General features: G+C 37.6%; 1 pseudogene; it reads left to right on the top strand.

Moving 5' to 3' along the window:
* Positions 1-3,129: 3,129 nt before the first annotated feature.
* Positions 3,130-4,535, top strand: LOC119535117 (annotated as a pseudogene).
* The last annotated feature ends 2,294 nt before the right edge of the window (positions 4,536-6,829 follow it).

Raw genomic sequence — 6,829 nt, 5'->3', positions numbered from 1 at the left:
AACTGCTACAGTAGCTATAAAAATAAAATAATTAAGAATAAATTTAGCTACAGAGGTGAAAGACTTGTATAGTAAACACTAGAAAACATGCTGAGAAAAATTATATATGACCTAAATAAATGGACATCCTATGTTCATGGATTGGAATAATATTGTTCAGATGACAATAATACTTGAAATGATCTACAGATTCAGTGCAATCCTTATCAAAATTCCAACAACCTCTTTTGCTGAAATGGAAAATCTAATTCACAAATTCATATGAATCCCAAGATGCCCTGTATAGCCAAAACAATATTGAAAAAAAGTTAACAAAGTTGGAGGAATTACATGTTTCAATTTCAAAATTTGCCATGAAGCTACAGTAATCAATACAGTGCGATACTGGCATAAGGATAGTTACATAAATCAATGGACCAGAATTGAAAATCCAGAAAAAATTTCATACATCTATGACTTTCAACAAGGGTGCTAAGACCATTCAGTGAACTATCCTATTTAGAAAATCGGCCAAGAATTTGAAAAGACATTTCTCTAAATAAGATATACAAATGACAAATAAGCAGATGAAAAGATACTCAACATCATTAATCATTAGGAAATGTTAAGTCAAATCCATAATGACATATGACTTTGCTTCCATTGGATTGGGTATAATAAAAAATAGAAAAATAACAAGTGTTTTCAAGGATATGGAGAAACTGAAACCCTCATAGATTGCTAGTAGGAAAAAAGTTTGGCTATGCCTCAAAAAGTTAAACATGTAATTATCACATGACCCAACAATTCTACTGCTAGGTATATACACAAAGAAATTGAAAACAGGTACTTAAATACTTGTATATGAATGTCCATAGCAGCAATATTCACAGTAGTCAAAAGGTAGAAACAACTCAAATGTCCCACAACAGATGAATGGATAAACAAAATGTGGTATAAACATACAACGGAATATTATTCAGTCATGAAGAAGAATGGAGTACTAATACATGCTATAGCATGGATGAACCTTGAAAACATTAAAGAAAGTGAAAGAAACCAGACATGAAAGGTTACATATTATACGATTCCATTTATGTGAAGTATCGAAATAGGTAAATCCATAGACAGAAAGCAGAACTTGGTTTTCAGGGGCTTAGAAAAGGGGAGGAGTTAACGAGGAGTGACTGGTTAAAAGGTATGGAGTTTTTCTTTTCAGAAGATGAAAATGTTTTGGCACTTGATAAAAATGGTGGTCACAAAACATTGTTAATGTGCTAATTGCCCCTGAATTGTATGTTTTAAAATGATTAGCTTTATTAGTAAATTACGCATCAATTAAAAAAAAAAAGGTAAAAATAGTAGTAGATAAACTTGTGAGGAGCTAGAGACAGAAAAATCCATTAAGTAGGATTTTACTCTGTAGCTTGAGTTGGGCACTGGTTTTCAAGAGAGTCAATTTGTAAATATCTCAAGCTTTATGAAACATATACATACATATACACACAAGTTAAATTTCAGTTAAAATTGACTTAAAAAAAGGCAATATTCCAAGGTAGATATGATTCCTGGTTAATAAATTGTGAAATAGCATTGAACAACTTTGTACAACTAGTAGGTTTGGTATGAGTGGCCTTGAGACCTGGAATTCTGATGATAAACCCTAAACTCTTTCCATTCCCTCATTCTTCTAGAGCTCAAAACAGATTCCTGTGGCTAGTCTACCATCTAGAAATTTTATACTGAGCATTCTTCTCAGGCTAATACTCAAAACCTAAGCAATGTTTGTTGTTGCTGTTTTCAAATTACAAATAGGCTCTGCCTATAAAAATTACTGCATTAACAAAGACATGTCCAATTTTGTGTTGACACCAAATATTATGGATGTTAAAAACAAAAGAATATCAATTGATCCTAAGACAATGTAAAATAAACTCGAATATTGACTGATGCATTTATTTACTAGTTGATCTTTTATCCATTGTTTCTACAGAGCCTAGAGAATATTAAAGTACTTCCCTTAATGGATTATCACCTTGCCTCCAAATGCCTTTAAATTTTGTTTTTGTTAGTTTAATTATTCTATCTTTTGTATGATTTTTATAAAATGCAACTGAACACTGTAGCTAATTAAAAAATTTAAATGCAAAAATAATCTCCCCCCCAAATACACTGCCACTCTGGTAACTAAACACTCTATGTTCTCATTAGTGTTATGGTATTAGCAGAATCTTTGTTTTCCCTTGTGCTGAGTCACACAACCCCATCCTAGTTGGCAATTTCTCATTTCCCCTGAGGCTGCTCAGTAAAAAGTAAGAAAAGCTGACAACTTTCTTGAAATATTTGTCTTAAATCCATCTTTTTCCATTGCATCTGGCACATATCTGGAATGAAATTGCAACTCTCTTGAAACACTCCACCTTAAGCCAGCATTCAGGCTGGTAATAAATGGAATATACCCCAGGGAAATATGTAATCATTTAGTCTCTAATTTCTGCACCTATACAATCAATTTGTAGGATACACACAGACACAACACACACACACAGGTATATCTGTATGTATGTGTATGTGTCTGTGTGTCTGTGAGTGTGGTGTGGTCTGTGTGTGTTTGTGTATTTATATTTAGCTTGTCTTTGAACATCTTGAACTTTATATAAGGTATAGATGCTTGTGTAATGCATCTATACAAGTGTTCTTGACTACTTGCAAATGTTTTTACCTGTGTGCCCACAAATTCTAGGCATGAGATAAAGACAGATTATTAGCAGTGTTTTAAGCTATTAAAACACTGTGTATTCATAATCATAAAATGATTCTCCTGTATGACTAAAAATGGTTTAGTAGAGTAGCAACCAGATTGTTCAGAGAGGCAAAATTTACCTGGAATTATGGATTATGATAAACTATTCATATGTGAAGTGTCTGCAACATTTTGGATTCTCGAGAATTGAAAAATGCAAGTCCCTGAAGGCAGAGATGGTCCTTATCTCTTTTTTACCAGGAGCTTGGAAAAGAGTCTGGTACATAGTAGGAATTCAATATATTTGGTTAGTAATAAATGAAGGCATCCCAACCCAGAAGTAGCAGTCCTCAGCTCCTTCTCTAATCTCTGGTTTGGCTCACCTGCCCACTTCTTCAGCCTTCACCATGTCCATCAGGGTCACCCAGAAATCCTACAAGTTGTCCTCCTCCAGTTCCCGGGCCATCAGCAGCCGGTCTTATACCAGTGGGCCTGGCATCTGTGTCAGCTCCTACTCTCGGGTGGGCAGTGGTGGCAGCAGCTTCCAGGGCAACCTGGGCAATGGCATGGGTCTGATGGGAGGCTACAGAGGGAAAAGGAGTGCAGGGGGCATCACAGCCATCACGTTGAATCAGATCCTGCTGAGCCCCCTTAAGCTGGAAGTGGACCCAAACATCCAGGCCATGCGGATGCAGGAAAAGGAGCAGATCAAGAGCCTCAACAAGTTTGCTTCCTTCATTGACAAGGTGCTGTTCCTAGAGCAACAGAACAAGATGCTGGAGACCAAGTGGAGCCTCCTGCAGCAGCAGAAGACTGCTGGGAGCAAAATGGACAACTTGTTCCAGAGCTACATCAACAACCTTTGGAAGCAGCACAAGGCGCTGAGCCAGGAGAAGCTGAAGCTGGAGGCAGAGCTTGGGAACATGTGGGGGGCTGGTGGAAGACTTCAAGAATAAGTATGAGGATGAGATCAACAAGTGAACAGAGATGGAGAATGAATTAACAAAGTAGAGCTGGAGTCCCGCCTGGAAGGGCTGACTTATGAGATTAACTTCCTCAGGCAGCTGTATGAAGAGGAGATCCTTGAGCTGCAGGCCCAGATCTCTGACACCTCCGTGGTCTTCTCCATGGACAACAGCCGCTTCCTGGACCTGGAAGGCATCATCGCTGAGGTCAAGGCCCAGTATGAGGAGATTGCCAACTGCAGCCGGGCTGAGGCTGAGAGCATGTACCAGATAAAGTATGAGTTGCTGCAAACGCTGGCCGGGAAGCATGGGGATGGCCTCCAACCCATGAAAATGGAGATTTCTGAGATGAACCAGACCATCAGCCAGCTCCAGGATGAGATCAAGGGCTTGAAGGACCAGAGGGCTTCCTGGAGGCTGCCACCGCTGATACTGAGCAGCCTGGGGAACTGGCCGTTAAGGACGCCAATGCCAAGTTGGCCCAGGTAGAGGCCGCCCTGCACCAGGCCAAACAGGACATGGCGTGGCAGCTGCACGAGCACCAGGAGCTGAAGAACATCAGGCTGGTGCTGGACATCGAGATCGCCACCTACCACAAGCTGCTGGAGGGCAAGGAGAGCCAGCTGGAATCTGGGATGCAGAACAAGAGGATTCATACGCAAACTTCCAGTGGCTACTACTCAGGTCCACTGAGCCCCGTCTTCGGGGGCCTCTCAGGCACTGGCAACAACTACTCCTTCAGCTCCGGTGCGAGCCACACTGGCTCCACCAAGGCCATGGTTGTGACAAAGATTGAGACCCGTGATGGGAAGCTGGTGTCTGAGTCATCCGATGTCCTGCCCAAGTGAACTGCCACTGCAGCCCCTCCCAGGTCACCTCCCTGCCATGTAGCTGGGGACAGGGAGCTGTGCAGAGGGGTGTGGAGAACAGGAGAACTGGGGTACCCCCACTTGTCCATGTCCCCAACTAGAAGCCAGTTTTGTCTTTTCCAAAATAAAGCCTCAGTTGGCTCTGCCAACTGACAAAATAAATAAATAAATAATCATAATAAATGAAGGTGCACAGAGCTAAAACAAGGTGTGAAACAAAAATTATTTTTCTTGTTAAATTATTTGCATGGCTATATTAAACTACTCTTACATTCAGATAAAAACAAATACACAAAACATAATATGGAGGTTTACAATTATAAGCAATGGCCTACTCATCATTTGTATTTAAATTTGTAATTGAATGACTTTGTAAAAATCAACACTAGTTTTAATGCCTCTGGGTCTCTTTATTAACTCTAAAACAGTCTCTAAAGACTTCAAAATCCAATAAGTAGATTCTACAAAGCTATGATGCAACTAGAGGAAAAAGCCCCATCTTTATTTCACTTAAGGCCACACAAATATGTCCAGTTCTTCAGTCTGAGAGACAAAAACTGGGGTGAGTTGGTGGACATTCTATTTATATCACTAACGGAATTTTTTTTAGGTAAAAGAGGGGGACTCAGGACAAAGATGTCAAATTTATATATATTCGAGTTAATGAAAACTGTATAACTGTCATATATTCCTCACAGATGGTTATGAATAAAACACCGTGCTATAAGATAAAATAGATCTGTTGCATTTGGTTCCTACATTTAATCTTCAGACCCCTGACAAGAGTGATTGTCATGGATATTGAATTTTATTAATGGAAAATACATACAAAATTCAGTATCAATGAGTTCACTCCATTCATCCAGCCATATTAACTGAAGATAACATTAAGAAAAATATTACCCACAATAGACTTTACTGTCAGTTCAATTTAATAAAGGAGTTATTAAACTTTGAACATGCTCATCAGTGTACCAAATTTAGTTATGAATAAAAAATGAACATTTGACATACTTCATCCTGCGAGAAGTTACAATATTTTGAAAACAAAATAACGTTTTAGATACTGAAAAATTAGGGAATAATGCAAAAGTGTAGTTAAGACAGTACTAAATTGCATATAACCAATTGTCAAACTGAATGATATAAACACTAAATCTACAGGAATAGCTAGGAGGAAGATAAATCAGTGCTACCTGGTATTATAAGAGAAAAACTCTTGAAGGTGGTAGAAAACCATGATGAGCATTGCTGAAGTTGTAAAACTGAAAAAGTCAGAGCTGCGAATCCTACACACTTACAAAAGAAAAGACAAACATTTTTAGCTGTGAGAAATGATCTCTCCTAGAATCTGAACTTTGTGAAACCCTGTTAAAAAGATCAAACTTTTTAGCACTCACTTGTATGCCTGCTTTGTGTTTGTGCTATAGAAATCAGATTGTAGGGAGGTAGGAGGGACACAATGGTAATACTTGTAAGGCATTACCCAGGTGTCTAAACAGAGATTTTCTTAACTTCTTCAAAATGAAACAACACTGAGAGCTTTGTGATAGCAATGTTTCATAAAGATATGTGCATCTCACATATTATGTTTGTTTAAGGATTGCTGAAAACGCTGTCTAAAGACCAAATTATGGAAAATGTCTTCAAAAGGGCAATTATGTGAATGAACATCTTGTATATAATTCAATTGTAATACTACAGTGAATAAAAGATATTGATTTATCTGTGCAATTTCTGAATTTGGTTCTCTGTGAGTAAAACAAGGATCATAAAATTCAACTATGCTTGTGTAGTTAAAACTTAGTTCCATATTAATAGTTGTTACTGAGTAGAAATTATAGCAAACCTGTAAGTACAATTTTTAATGTTTTTTATTTTCATCATTTGAGTGTTTGACAAGTATTTTTCCCCACTTAATATTCATTGGCTATTTGTAAAACATAATAAAATTGCCTATCGTTCCACTGATAATAAAGTATAGAATTACTTTTCTCTCAAAGAGCATTTCCTTAAAAAAAAAAAAAAAAAAAAAAGAAAGAAAAGCAATCCAGCAACATTAAAGGTAATTTTAAACACTGGTCACCTATTATCTCAACATCATAACAGTCATTGTTTGATACTCATTGTTTGATAGTAAGTTTTGTAGTCAGCATGTATGTGTTTTGACCAAAGAATTTTCTTCTCTTTTATATTTTTCTCACACAAATGATAAGCCTTCCAAAGATGCTCAACATGAACCATAGTAATCAGTTTAACTAAGGTGCTGTAAC

This window comes from Choloepus didactylus, chromosome 5, assembly GCF_015220235.1.
Source record: "Choloepus didactylus isolate mChoDid1 chromosome 5, mChoDid1.pri, whole genome shotgun sequence".
NCBI lineage: Eukaryota > Metazoa > Chordata > Mammalia > Pilosa > Megalonychidae > Choloepus > Choloepus didactylus.
Note: the sequence above shows the minus strand (reverse complement) of the source record. Positions and strands in the feature narration are given on the sequence as shown.